Source organism: Haliotis rubra, unplaced genomic scaffold (assembly GCF_003918875.1).
Source record: "Haliotis rubra isolate DU_JTF1 unplaced genomic scaffold, ASM391887v1 Scf16, whole genome shotgun sequence".
Classification (NCBI taxonomy): Eukaryota; Metazoa; Mollusca; class Gastropoda; order Lepetellida; family Haliotidae; genus Haliotis; species Haliotis rubra.
Window position 1 is genome coordinate 2,138,657 of NW_025765558.1, and position 16,002 is coordinate 2,154,658.

The 16,002-nt window shown below is 39.8% G+C and overlaps 1 long non-coding RNA gene across 1 annotated transcript; it reads left to right on the top strand.

The window, feature by feature from the left end:
- Positions 1-896: 896 nt before the first annotated feature.
- Positions 897-3,141, top strand: LOC124271332. The gene is made up of 2 exons (XR_006897010.1): positions 897-1,016; positions 3,032-3,141. It is a non-coding gene; the product is annotated as an uncharacterized LOC124271332 (long non-coding RNA).
- Positions 3,142-16,002: the final 12,861 nt, after the last annotated feature.

Consider the following 16,002-nt stretch of genomic DNA (forward strand, 5'->3'; position numbering starts at 1 on the left):
AAGTGTTTACTTAGTGAAAACAGAAATCAGACTATGCATGTCAGTTTTATTCAAATGCAAGACATAAAAGTAACAAAGAGTCATAATATAACAATTCTATATTGACATTAACTTAACACTTGAATAATAGAACATTAATAGAACTTATGACGATCATAATATACATAATACATAATATAAAATAAGCTGGACACACAACGCTATTTATGGGTGAAATAATAACCGCCAAGCGAGTGGTTCGCTGTGATAACCACGAAGCGAATCACAAGCTTAAGGTTGTTATTTCACATATACCACAAGGTCAAAAACATTCTTATTCTAGTTGTAATATTATTAACTGCAATGTGCAGATATAATAAAATAAAAAAATGAATGGTTCTGTATTTATTTATTGAAGATGTTTCCAATAAAACCATTGAGGTAGAGGCCAAGGGAAAAGTTCTTCTCGATGTGCGATACCGGGAATAAGGTGAGGCGAAGCCGAACCTTGTTCCCGGTATGGATCCGAGAGTTGGTCAGATAACACACACGCACACGTTCAGGTGCAACGCAGCACAGCCGGTGAGATGACCCTAGCTGGTCAGGCGCTGTTCCATCAGCCGTTTGTCAACCCCCGGTGTGAAGCGTGAAAATAGCACAATATTACATGATGGTTTCTTACTAAACAACTTTTTCCGTGATCAATAATAAAACGTCCGATTTCAGATCCAGTTGGGTACAGAGGTTTCAGGACCATGTGTCTTACTTAGGTTTTGTGCACTTATCCCAATTTCGAGTTATTTAATCATTTGTCGTTCTCATTTGAACCCAAACGGACTATAAGTGTGCGAAATACGTTCCTGCACCAGAATCTCGTGCAAGTCGAGCCCTAAACAACCACGTGCAATGTCAAACCACGTGATTTAAACTGCCATTACTGCAAATGAATTGCGACAAGGAGATGCTCTTGACTTCTCAGCGAGATGCGACGATTCTGTTCCAGGCCGTAATGGATTTTGAAGCAAACTGGTCATCTGGTAAGTATCGTGCCCTACATAGCATTTGTCTATATCTGTATTTGTACTCAGGGTTTTCTGTCTAGCGGTTCCTTTTACGAAAATATTAGGATATTGGTAGTCATATTAAGCAAGTTAAATTCACAGATAATGAAGTAATCTAAATTAAATTGAATTGCTTGTTATGTATTGATGTGTCTTGTATGTAGATGACTACCTCGTACCACTGTCTTATTCTTCTGATTAACGCTGAGGGAGCCTTCATAATGTATGGGTGTGGGTGTGGGTGTGGGTGTGGGTGTGGGTGTGGGTGTTGGGAGTTATGGGGGTGCATGTAAAATGTGAATGCTCCCCCCTAAACTATATGGGAAAGACATCCTCCCGTAACCCCCGTATTCTTTTTTAATCATTCCATGCCTAAGAATATAGGCCTATGTTTTTTATGAAAAGAAACCTACCCTAAACCTAATCCTAAACCCTACCCCGTCGAAATAATCCTAATAGAATACATTTCAAGCGTGGGTTACGGGTTAAAAAGATACCTCTTTATATATAAAGTGGCCACTCGCCACCCCCACCCCCGCCTGCTTATGTACAAAATTGCTGACTACGCCCACCTACCCCAACCCGTACAGTCCGTTTGAGTCAGAAACGGACCGATGAATTGTAAATTTTATCATTGTACAAAATTGCCACATAAATATAAATAGTACACATGTTTATCATTTGCTAATACCCAACAGCTTTCTTATATTTGAAAATTTTCCGGACTTCACCAAAATAGTTCTTTAAGAAACTATCATTAAAATTTTGACACAGTTCACTATTTGTTACGAAGGAGGAGTGCAGAGAAAGGGACAGCCAGGTGTGCGAGAAAGGATGGAGACGGCGCAGCACAGGCTAATGAATCAATAACTTTGTCGGCACTCGTGCACGTGCTTCCATTGGTCAAGAGTTTGTACTAACCCCAAGTGTTTGGTATTTGAGATTTTCATGAAAACTATAGTTTGGCATGAAATGCATGTGGACCCGTTTTTTTAAATATCTCTTCATCCAATGACCCAATCGATGTCAAACTGTGCAAGTGGATGTTTTGTCAGACAACCTAATCACATTGTAAATCACCGATTTTATGCATTTGTATTAAAGAATATGTCTATGTAACTGTCAACAAAATAAACAGCAGAACGCAGAATGCTTGCAGGGGAGGGAGCCAATGACCTGTAACAGCGGCAGTGTTGGGTCATAAAGGTCAACGTTCGTCAATGTAGGTCAGCTATGCACGTGACAGGTATGAAGAGGTGTTCATTTCTAGCAAATAGCCGACGAATGACATCTCTGGTGACCCTGATGTCAAAATAATCTAACTTTGGATGCCTACCTTTTTGTACAAGGTTTTGTTTATTGGTTGTTGGTTTATTTTTCACAATTTTTAGCACGATGTTCTTTTTCATGCCAAGAGCAAAAGTTGTACGTTTCATGTAATCCGACACCTTATAAATCGGTTTGCTACGTTTGCTCTCTTTTTTAACAAAATTCAACACATTTCTAATTAAACGTTTAGCATCATCTGAATAAGCTTTCATGATGACAGCTAGAAGTAGTCAATGTGAATGATCCAAACGGTCTATCACTGAGCAGTGCACGGGTAACTATCATGAACTGCACGTGCATTGACCTTAATGACCCAACACTGCCGCTGTTACAGGTCATTGGCTCCCTCCCTCTGCAAGCATTCTGCGTTCTTTAATACAAATGCATAAAATCGGTGATTTACAATGTGATTAGGTTGTCTGACAAAACATCCACTTGCACAGTTTGACATCGATTGGGTCATTGGATGAAGAGATATTTTTAAAAAAACGGGTACATGCATTTCATGCCAAACTATATACTTGATATTGATGAATGTAACTTGTTGGTAAACGTCATGTTCACGTTCTATGAATGTATCATCAAATTAATCATTGTTGTAACTCAAATTATTCATTACAAAACTATGAGGATCCTGTCTAAACATCTATTTCATTTTTCAGATGATTCAAGTGACCCTGAGGAGAATGGGAAGGGGGGAAGGAGATCTCGCCGGTTCCAATTTATTAACTGCAGTGTGCAGATATTGTAAAATAAAAAATCATTTTGAATGGTTCTGTATTTGTTTATTTATTGAAGATGTTTCCAACAAAAACATTGAGGTAGAGGTATAGGGTTGTCAGACCCGATCTGCCAAGGGAAAAGTTCTTCTCGAGGTGCGATACCGAGAATAAGGTGAGGCGAACCCGAGCCTTGTTCCCGTTATCGCACCGAGAGTTGGTCAGATAACCGCCCTTTGGGGTTATATGGTAACCAACCTCAGGGAAAGGTAGGTTTCATAGACGATACTGTCAAAATCGCTTGTTGCCATCACCGTTACCTGTTGGCTAGGTCTGGCGTTTGCTCCCCAAAACATTTACTCGGGTGTAAACCATTTATGTCAAGTGATTTTAATATGGTTAATTCAGTGGGTTGGCATTTCGGTACAAAGCAGACTCTGACATGTCCAGAAGTAATTCAGGCAGCGACAATGTTTCCATTCAATCTTCAATGAAGAAACAATCGCTACGCCTTATTTGTTCGAGACAGACGCTGCTAGTGATAGTGAAAACGATGATCAGCCTCGCGCATCATGGTTACAGGAAGATAAACTAGAATCTACGTAGTGGTGAGTGGACGTTAACGTCGTGAATTTATCGCGCAATATTGTCAATTCACGATCCCGCTTCCGTGGAAGAAATCGTTATGTTACAAGTTGTGTCGTGCAAAATCCTGTTGGTCATGATTCAAGTACATATTTAACTACGAGTAGAAAGTAGTCTTGTTTTTGTATCTTGATGAAAACAAACCATAATCTCATTGATTCTCTAACAGACTTTAGCCCTTGACATCACGATTTTTAAAAATGGCGGCGCCCGGTCGCGTTCATCCGCCAGTCTGAGAATAAATGCTATTTAGGTTTGTTTTCACCAAGTTACAAAACTACTTTTTACTGGCAGTATTGTAGTACTCTTATTGTTTTCGTGAGAAGCTTTCTCTAAGTGATGATTTTAATAGAAGAAATAATGGGATGTGTTTGAAATATATTTTTGCTCCAAACCCGTATGGACAATACCGTTTAAATCATTATCGTCTTCGGCGATCGATCAGCCGTTCGTATGCTGTGATCACATCAACTAGTTGACCATGTTTATGACAGCCTGGATGATAAGCCAAATTGTCTTCGTCTCTCGAGAGGATCCGTCATATTGGCAATCATAATTCCCCGAAACCCTTAATTATCATCACCTTTCATGCAGTGATCTTTGCATGTTTAGAAAGTGTAAGGGTGGCGGTGTTAAGATAGTGGCCCGTCTGTTAGGTCTGACGGCTTGTGTAATACTCTGCGTTAGGTATCTGTAGTGTGGTTCATCATGAGACTCGAGGGTGAGATTGTAGCCGGAAGATCCATAATGATTGATTTCCGGCCTTGCAACTCGCCAGAGCTGGACAAGAAGGGACGGTTGACTGGATATGAGGGGAAGTTGACTATTTTGAAGTTGAAATCATCTCTTACGGATATATATATATATAGATATAAATAGGAGTGAGTGAGTGAGTAGGTCTTGTTTCCTTTCATTCAAGTTCAGGTGGAAAAATCAATGGAATGGAACTGGCCATACACAATACGTTTTTACAATTTTATGGCGGAGTGAAAATTAGGTACGGGCGGGAGATAAAAAAAAACAAGAATAAAATGTACATGTATTTTTATTTAGTTCTCTTTAACGTTGTGTATTCTACCACTTTCGCCAGGTGTTCACTAAGAGGTGAGCGCATACTGCCCTAGTCTGTCTCACAGTCCCTGACCCACATTATTTTCCCTACTGCCAAGCCCTATCTGCAGTGCTAAAGCCCTAAATAAAGCAAGTTTAGTTTTTTTCAGGTTCTGAATCTCTGGTCTCCCTGGGACTCCTTTTCAATTAAAATGGGCTTGTTTGTTACTATCAAACTTATATATATTCAGAGACTAAGCGTTAGTCTAATACTGCCCCACACCGGTCACAAACAACTGCAGAGATCTACTCAAGTAACTTCTACTCCACAAACGTTTGTTGTTCTCATTACATTATATCTAGATGTGACTTTCACCTTGGCGATGATCAGACAAGTTAGTAACGATGATTAGTGCTAGCTTCTGTCCTTCATCGTCTTGTTCTCATCGACCTCATGCAAAAATATCCCTACCCCATCCCCGCCATCCCATCACCAATACTGATACTTTTCTTAACCACAGTATCAATCTTTTCTGCATCCTGGTTGACAAATTAATATTTGAGTTACTGTGTATGTGCACCACAGAATACAGGTATTGGTTGCTTGTTCACATGGTTTATTTTCGTCCAACGTCTTTGAAAATCCATGTAAACACTTGCGTTATAAGTCGATAAATACCTTCCACATGTTCTTAAATTACTGCGACAAGAAACCTTAAGTCGTGCATATGGATAACACTATTCTCACGAGTGTTTAAAGAATGATCCTTACTTAACCCTTCAAATTGACATTCCTCTTCCACATATGTAGAAGTTTACAGCTGCTTTGGATTGACCAGGGGGCGTGTACATACGGCAGTAAGCCAACTTCATTTATCGGGCATTGATATCTCTCCGGCGTTCTCTTGTCAGCAAGGGCGGTCAATACGTATTCTTCTTCAACAGATGATCAGATATGTTCGCCACAGCCAATATTGACACCGAGAAGACATATAGCTTATGTATTACTGAACGCTGTTCAAACAAAGACATCCTTTACTAGTAGCTTTCACTCGGATGATGTCCTGAAGGCGATGTCTTTGCTGAACCAAGGCATTCACGTTTTGCAATGAAAGACATGCTCCAAAAAGAAGTCGAGCGAGAGCAAGAAGCTGCCACACAGATTTCATTTATATATATCGTGTAATTCCACCGTGCACATGCACGGAGCAAGGGCTTGTTTTTTTGTACGTGTATATGGTTGACGTATTACTGGGTATTCGTTTCTAGATTAACACATAGATTATTTTTAACATAATGCTTGAGTGAAGTACTATAGTTAAAGATGCTTTAACTATTTTTCAAATTCTTTTCACCATATAATCTTATCTGCATCACAAGACTTGTACAAATGTAATAAAACTGTACATGAGATGCAAAATTTCGATATAATCATTGCAGCATGAAGTTTGTGCTGTTCAACTTCATTGTGTGTGTGCGCGGGCGGGCGGGCTGACTGTATTATCTGAAACCAAAAAACGGTTTTACAGTACTATCCCACTGAGATACCATACGTTATGAGTGATAACTCTTTATCCTGACTGGACGCCCCTTACATGTATGATGAATATTTGATTTCATGTTCCATGTATTGACAAACCAATTCTTTACCTTCGCTATTCCCCAAAGACGCATATTTGGCCTACGGGCACTCTGAACTTTCGTTATTACAGCTATCAGGGAATCCCATTTCTCAAAATCAAACATTAGAATGTAAATATAGATTAAAAGGGTGTCATTACACAATCAGCATCTTCTGTTAAATAGATTTATCAGTACATGCAGTACCAGATCCAGCTCAGAACTAATGGTTAAAGTGGAACATCAGCCATCCCGGGATAGGTTTTACTGGCAATATAATCCAGTCTAATAGCAGGGACAGTCTACTATGATTAGCCAAACAAGCGAGACTGATAATGGATTTCATTTCAGGAGCTCCTGGAGGTAAATGTTATGTACACTGAAGAGTGTTTGCCTCCTTGTACACACACTGATGAACGTCGTTTGTGAGGACTGCTCAAGCCTGCCTGGGTCAACAGTTAGCCGCAGATGGCACTGTGAACAAGCCTATTAATTAATAGACAAACCTTCTGAATCAATTGACACAGATGGAATTACCCCTGGGAGATGGCCGAGAAAATACCGACAGGAATACTTTAATCTCCAGTTCATTTTCACGGTATGGGCGGATCCTTTAAAACAACATGTATCTACCTCGGCCGAACATCAAAGGATTTTTACTGTAATAACAAATGTCTACTTCCAGGTACGACACCGATCAATGGTGTTTCCATTTGTCCCGTCCGATCGTTGGGATAAGGCAAGCAGGGATAATGTAGGATATTATTCACGTGTTTGTGCGTCGACGGTGTACCAAGCATGCAGTATTGTGGCGGACGCTGCTCAGTCCAACAAAATCAGTATATTTAGTAAATCTTGATTAAAAAGCAACGTTTGACCCATGTGTAAATCTTCATGTGATCAGAAGAATGAAGTTAAGAAGTGAAACAGAGAAACTTAATTGTAAACCCATGAAGATCAGGGTTAGATTTGGTCTTAAGAAACTCATGCTTGTCGTAAGAGGCAACAGTGGGAATCCGGTGTCACAAATGCTTAGATCGATGTTCATGATGTCAATCACAGGATTGTCTTGTCCTGATTCAGTTATTTTCAGACCGCCGTCATCTCGATGGAATATTGCTGAGCGATGTGTTAAACAACAAGGAAAGCCAACAACATCAGTTATGTTACATACATGTACATATGAATTTCGACGCATGACAATCACGAAATATCACATTTCGGCCAAAACATCCAAACTGTTTTCACAACTCACGTTTCAAGGACAGACAGAATTTCCAGCAAAAACGTTTGATTAAAACACTTAACACCAATTTTTACAGTATTGTCAATTGTGCACCTGTAGCATAAAGACGAGAACATATTGTGAAATTAAAAAAAATTAACTATTCTTTGGAACTGATTCTTTGCAAAACAATTATTCTTTGAACACATGTTGCTTCAGTATATCGATCTTAAGAGAAAAAACAAACATTTCTGTCCCATCACGCTAATATTGGACCATCTTCCAGATTAATTTTGATCACGTTCACAGATTGATTGTTTATCAAAGTATTGATCAGAAGTGCAAACTGTTTGAAATCAATGACTACCGAAGCCGAAACCTATTTGATAGCTGCTTCAGCGTTGTCACCAGCCGTTGGGGCATCCTGTCTTGAATATCAATGTGTCGACCACTCCGAAATACTCCCAATTGGCCATGTTCAAACAAACGGGAAATGGTGTTCTGATAAGTGTACATTCAGAATAGATGGCAGGGTAGCCTGTTGATTAAAGCATTCGCTCGTCACGCCGAATACCCGAGTTCTATTCTTCACATAGGCACAATGTGTGAAGCCCATTTCTGGTGTCCCCGCCGTGATATTGCTGGAATATTGCTGAAATCGGCGTAAAACGAAACTCACTTACGTTCAGAATATTCCACGTATATGGCTTTAGCGACGAATGTTATTGGAGGTATAAATTGCGCTGCAAGTTAGCGAAGATGGTAGGTGTCACGTTTCACTCTTAACTTTGGACTTTTCGCCCGTAGTTACATTTGGCTGAAATATATCTGAAGTTCTCATTTCATAACTTTATGACAAAGTAATATCACCAGGTCGACTCTAAATACACCAAAAAGACTAGGTTAATTCCCCTTAATAAAGGGCAGTTACTCTGTCAGGAATCCACAGGACATCTGACAATGGTAGTTTCAGTGCATAAAATAGATGCTATGTCCTTTGCGAGATCCGACGGGTAAATACGAATTGTTTCATCCCTAATACAAGTTACTTACCATTCCCATAAAAGGCTCTCTAAATATTATGCTTGTCCCAATACGGGACGTGTGGCAGTGAAATAAATACAATCGACAAAACCAACAAAACAGCCTCGCGTGATAAGCTGAGAGTCTCCGAACATGTGCGTGTGTGTACGTTTGTACTTACGACAAAAAGTGTCATAAACGAACATTACCAAAACAATTCGCCTACATTAACGACTGCTGTAACAGTAATTGATCGGTCAGTCAAAGGTTAACGAAATATTTAGTGACAGGTGATTGATCACCAATGAAAATACAACAGAAACAAGTGTGTTTAGAAAACATTATATCTGGTAAAGATTCGAGGAACAATAACTACATGAGGTACCAGAGATAGAAGGCTAACTAAACAAAATGCAGAGACCCAATTTAGAATCAGCTTCATTTCATCAGCGAAAATGAGAGAGTTTACTTTTACGCCGCACTCAGCAATATATGGCGGCGGTCTGTAAATAATCGAGTCTGGACCAGACAATCTAGTGATCAACAGCATGAGCATCGATCTACGCAATTGGGAACCGATGACATGTGTCAACCAAGTCAGAGAGCCTGACCACCCGATCACGTTAGTCGTCTCTTACGACAAGCATAGGTTACTGAAGGCCAGTATTCTAGCCCGGACCTTCATGGGTCCATCAGCGAGATAGTGAATTGTTTCACGCCGCTTTGAACACTTCTTCGAACCCATACATTTCGGTCCTTAGCATGGAACACACATCTGGACAGTCCATTACTGCGCCTTACACGATGTGATCCGTGTCCCAGATCACCATCAGTTTAATAAAGCAGGTTAGCAAGCAATAATAGTGATATCTGTTCGAAATCATGTTCAGTCCAAGTTCAACTATGTCATTATTCACATGATGTAAAATTTGTGACATATGTTATAAATATATCTATATGTGTACACTTCTTAAATTACAAAAAAAGTATTTTTTCATAATGTATATATACTTCCTTTTCATTATTAATTTCATGCTTCTTGATGCGGGATAAATGACGCGAACTTTATGCTGTATTTCATTCTTTTTAGGGTTAATACACCCTGCAAAACAAACATTATTTAACGTCTCTCTAAAATAGAAACAGCACCATTCGTGGTGACAACGTCAACAGTGCTAATTGGAAACAGAGACGCCGTTTCCCTGTACATATTATTTGCTTGGGTAGAGATAAATTAAGGAAATGTCGATTGCTGCTTGGCGTGATGTACCTTTCCAAGGTCTTGGGGATCTGTCAATCTAAACTGAACGTCCTTGAACCCTCTCATATCACACGCCATAGTACAACGTCAAGACTCGTCTGTGACTTTTAATTCTGTGAAATGGTGTTAATGACACGGTCAGACTGTTTAATCAGTGAGTGAGTGAGTTTCGTTTTACGCCGCACTCAGCAATACTCCAGACATATGGAGGCGGTCTGTGAATAATCGAGTCTGGACCAGACAATCCGGTGATCAACAGCATGAGCATCGATCTACGCAATTGGGAACCGATGACATGTGTCAACCAAGTCAGCGAGCCTGACCACCCTATCCCTTTGGTCGGGTAGCCTAGTTGTTAAAGCGTTGGCTCGTCACGCCGAAGACCCGGGTTCGAAACCCCACATGGGTACAATGTGTGAAGCCCATTTCTGGTGTCCCCCCGTCGTGATGTTGCTGGAATATTGCTAAAAGCGGCGTAAAACCAAACTCAGTCAGTCAGTCAGTAACTGTTTAATCAGAAAACAGGCGTGAAGGTTACGCCATGAACCGGTGGTGCACAGGCGCCACGACCTTCTGGTTTCCAGTTGAACAAGGTGAGTTCAGGCATTGTTTGTCCTTGATCAACAAATTCAAGGACTTATAAACAATCTTGGTTCGTGATGTTCCATTCAATCATATATAAATAAAGTGCGAGTGATTCCTAACCATTTGACTAACAATGCATTTAACTTTCATATACCAACAAGAATACGCCCTGCCTTCTCCTGGACTATTGTTTCCTATTAAAGTGGGCAGGGCTTGTGTTTCATTATAGCATGATGTCAGTTGTGTAGTAACCATGCCTACATTCTCTGCATTTATGATTTAGTGAGGTGCCTGTGAAGTTATTATTGACATGTGTATTTATTAGACATGACTTCCATCCTTTTAATTGGCAATGAGCTTCCTTGTATGCTTATAGTTAATATAACAAATGGCATCTGGTTATAGAAGAGATTTCTTGTGTTTCTTGAAGGGTTGTGCTGCTATTATTCAATGTCTTCTGCTTACAAAGAATACCATCTTGAGAACTGATATACACAGTGTTTATGATCCATGACATATTGTATTCAATTTCAAAAATAGAGGTTTCTACCAGTTATCCTCCAAAGTGGGCTTTGGGGACATCTGATCCAAGGTAAGGAGGTTTTACAGTGAAGATGTGTATCATTGCACGTTACTATAGTTAACTATGATTCTGTTATCTGGCCTTTAACTGGAAATGAAGGGAACAGTTCATTCCTTAAGGTTCATTGGTGTTTTGGGTGGAATATTATGACGTGAAGAAATCTGCGCCATAAAAAAAGAAATCTTGACTGAGGGTTCTGATCTTGCTGGCAAGAAGAGTGGACACTGACCTCCTTACACATGGGACTGCAGGTGCCAACTATTAATTCTATTGATCTCATCTAACCCAACTTCAAGGAAAGGCTTGACTACTTCTGAACATGCCAGACCCTCCTGAGGAGGCGTTAATGAAGAAATGAGACACATAGGGAAAGTAGCTTGTGTCAGTGCTTTCTTAAGCAGTTCTTACCACTTGAAACGAGCTTCTTAAGCTGTTAATGCCAGTTGAAACGAGCTTCATTTTCTTGTATTGTCGCGCAGTCTGCGTGTACCCATTTATGCCGTTGTTAGTTTTCTGTGCATCTCTGCAACCGTTCAAGCTTGTATCTATGCTTTAACTTCGTCATTGTTTTGTTAATCACTAATTGTATTTATTAATCTCATTACATCTAAGTTTAAATACTCGTATAGCTCGCTCCCTTTAGATACAAATATACTTTACTGTACATATTCTGTTACGGTTGAAGTAGCTAATTTTGTAGGAAGATTGTCTTCTCCGAAGTCCGCATCCAAGATTGCGTCCCTTGATAGTGTCAGAATCCGATGAAGGCAGGTCCGAATCAAACACTCACCTGATGATACGTTTTGGTTTCATGTCAGCACTATACTTCGTCCATACATGTCATTGTAGTTCTGGACACTGATAAGAACGCCTGCATCACTTTTCCCCTTCACACCTCCTCTGTAATCAATTTCTGTGATGTGTCTATGCTAATTCTCCAGTTCCCTATAGCCCTGTATACACCTTCTGTGGCAGGGGTTATGATAGAAAGTTTTGAAGTGACTAGCAGCATAACGGCTGAAGCTGTGAAAATAATTTCACTTGAAGACTGAGACAGCAGGCAAATTGTTGCGGTGATAAGCAATAGTCACTCACTTGGTCAATTTACCATAAAGCCTAAGAATGTGTAAAGCGTTTATTTAGTGACAGCTCTGAGACAATCGTCAACTAATAGTGAGTGAGTCAGCAATATTCCAGCTATATGGTCACCATCTGTAAATAATCGAATCAGACAATCCAGTGATCAACAGCATGAGCATCGATCCGCTCAATTGGAAACCGATGACGTGTGTCAACCAAGTCAGCGAGCCCAACCACCCGATCACGTCAGTCGCCTCTTACGACAAGCATGGGTTATTGAAGATCAATTCTAACCCGGACCTTCATGGGTTCGCCAACGAATACAACAATACACCAGGTATATTTAACAAGCAACAGTGTTGAGTTAAGACACCGGTTGACCACACCATCACCAACCATTGGCTGTGTCCATACCCTTTCTATCTACATCTTTGTAAGGACTTGGTCGGTCTATTTGCCTGTGTCCATACCCTTTCCATCTGCATCTTTGTAAAGATGTGGTTGGTGCAGCCCCAGTTGACCACACCATCACCAACCACTGCCTGTGTCCATACCCTTCCTGTCTTCATCTTAGGCGGACCAGGTCAGTGCAGCCCAGTTCACTGTGCTACCACCCTTTCCAGCTACATATTTGTACAGACGTGGTCGATAGTAAGGATCTTTTTTTTGTTGACTTATGAACGCCCTTGGCCTAGAACCAAGACGAATGAAGATAGTTGTATGGTGTGTATAAAGGACACAAAAGACGTCCAAGTGTTGTCGAGACGTGCTAAGCGCACCTGCTCCTAATCTGTTTAATTATCGCCGTCTAATGGCATCTACCTTGCAGACCCTTGGCCCAACTCGACCTTGTAATAGGATCAATCAATGGACAGATTGACGATTAGTAAGTAGATATCACAGTCTTCAGATCCAGCACAGGGGTTGGTTAACAATTGATGGATTTATGAATTGTTGGAAATTACCTGGTGTCGGGGCAAATAGGGTTAACACGAACCCGTGTGATTAGAGCTTTGTCATTGAGGACTGCTGTTCCATCCATAGCTTCTTGAGGTTATCGATGAAGGTAATTGACAACCGAACGTGTGACATCGTTGTTCAACATTCACCTAACCTCAGCATCCGTAGGGGTCACCTCATGAGTGATATAGCCAGTCACAGCCAATCACAACTTCCGTTTCAAATTCTTGGCTAACATTCTTGTTCACAACGTTGGGCTACAACATTTGTTTACATTCTTGTTCACAACCTTGATTCACACCGTAGTGCAACAGGTTTGGAAAAGCACTATGTATAGTTTATATGTTAATAATACTAACATTAAAGCACTCGGACTACCGTCCCCGTGCTTTAATTATAATAGTTCAGGGCAAAACTATACTTTATTACAAAACACATTGGGGTAGAGCGAACTTTATTCCCTAAACCAGACATTGTTCATGACGCCATTATACCGTCATGTATTGTTTTATGGCCTTATTATGTAACTCGACATTGTTCATACCGCCATTCATTCTCAATGACCTCCTGATGTTACTAGCTATTGTTCATAACGTCATTATACGTCATCAATTCTCAACCACAACATCATCAGCGGTACCCGTGTCTCTGTGGTGTTGCCACTCGTATCGGAGATAGCTTCGACTTGTCTCTCCTATTAAGACTGTACCATTTGCCAGTCAGCTTCGCGATCTTTGGATCTTTTGGACTTTCCCTTCATATTTTGAAATATCGTCTTGAGCCTTGTGTCCGTTTTCGCAGTCTGTTGAGATTCCATTTCCACACGTCAACACATGTAATCAACCCGTTTGAATACTGGGTAAAATTATTTCTTTTATGATATTAAATATTTGGGGAACTTGAATTAAACTTTTCAGTAAAATGTTATTTAAGAAAAATCAACAGTTGGCTCCATTCACGCCTTCATTCAGCTTATCTAACTTTGTTTACAGGATATCTTCAGGTTCCCTCTCTCTTGAACTTAATGTCTGAAAGTAAGCGTTGTTTTGCAGTTGAAGCTTTTATTATTCATGAAACGTTCTGATGAGACTCTGAATATAAATATGCATGCATGAGAAAGTTATAATCTTCCGGAAATTATTTTGATGATTGCATGACTACAATCATACATTGCGGAAATTGGAAACTGGCTTGTATTTTACACATAAATATTTCATTCAGGTTATATGCTATGTACATTTAAAGCAAGAGATTAAATACATGAAAAAAACATGTTTTCAGTTTCAACAAAATCAGGAAATACGCTATCGTGTAACTGGACTTTTGGCCATTAGTATATATTCTGGCCGTCGCGCCAATTATTTTTTATTTTTTATTTTAAGACCCGGGTTGGATTCTCCACATTGGTACAATGTTTGGAGCCCATTCTGGTGTCCCCCGCCGTGATATTGCTTGAATATTGCTAAAAGTGGCGTAAAACTAGACTCACTCACTCATATAATTTTCTTAGCTATTTCACTTTTTTTGCCTCCAATGGAATCCCTTTCGACTGATAATTATACCAGGTAGTTTGATTTAAATGTAAAATGTCAAGATAGACAACTTAATCTAAAAAACATAAAACATGGGCAAATTGAAAATGTAATTTTAAAAATATTAAATGCCCTTTATGTTACGATGTGTCAGCCACTTTTGGAAATGTAATCTGAACGTCAAGCTCACGTGACCACGCTTTGTCCCTCTGGTGTACTTCCTACTGATGCAGAGCACTAGATCGTAATTACCTTCACAATTCAGAGTCACAGCAACTCATTCGCTGCTGAGTAACGTCACATTTCCATAGGGGATATTATTCCATTGGAAGCACAAATCGTCAACACCGGTGCGGGTATATGCCGTTTCCTTCTTTCCGGACCTGTTTCCGAGGATATTGTTAATTTCCGAGCATTTTCCAATTTAGTCTTCTGACCGAGTCCCTGCTTCGGTGTTAACGTCTTTTATTCAATTTTTGGATAAAAAATTCCCTTCCGTTTTTGCACTTGATTTGATTAGCAGGAAAGGCTGCTGAAGTGAACCAACAAAATGAAAAAAGGCTTAAATCATTTGGCTGGAGTATTCTTTGTCATGCAGTTAAGATTACCCACAAGCCAGCTTTGTGGAACCGAGCTCGTTGATATGAGCTGCGTTCGTCGAGTGAGTCCACTGATTACAACATCGGGTCTGTGAATGGTTGCTCAATACGAGGACTCTCCTTTTTCCCGCTGAAGTAAAAATGCAATTTTCAATCAAACTTTGGAGAGATATGGAGAACAACTGTCTAGGTCAGAGTTCTGTACCAGGGATGTTTAAATTATATTTGACAAATCGCTTCTGGCTGAGCATCAAGGCCACGTATACTGTTGCATTGATATTGCAGCATTTACCAACACAATCTATCCTCTGTAATCAAAACGACTAAACTGTAGTATGTAAAACAGCAGTGAGTGACTATGGGTTTTTTGTACCTGGACATGCAGACAGCGATTTTATTGAAGGCAAAATGAAAAATGTGGAAATAACATTTGATCCTCTGGGTTTGACAAGACATGGACGACAGCGAGAAATATTTATAAGTTTTGGGGCCATCGTTGCCATGTAATATAAAGATCGCATTTGTTGTGACAGGAAACTAAGTAAATTTTATATATTTCTTATGGCATCACAAAAGGAGTCGTATTTTCTTACTTGTTGATCTAATATGGGACGGTAATGTATTCCAGTGGTTAAAGTGTTTGCTGTCAGTTTCATATTCGTATTCTTTGTTTAAACAACATTTTATGTGTGAAATGAATTTGACAGTTGTAAAAGTAAGGACATTAAGAGTATCATTAGCGCATTTTCGA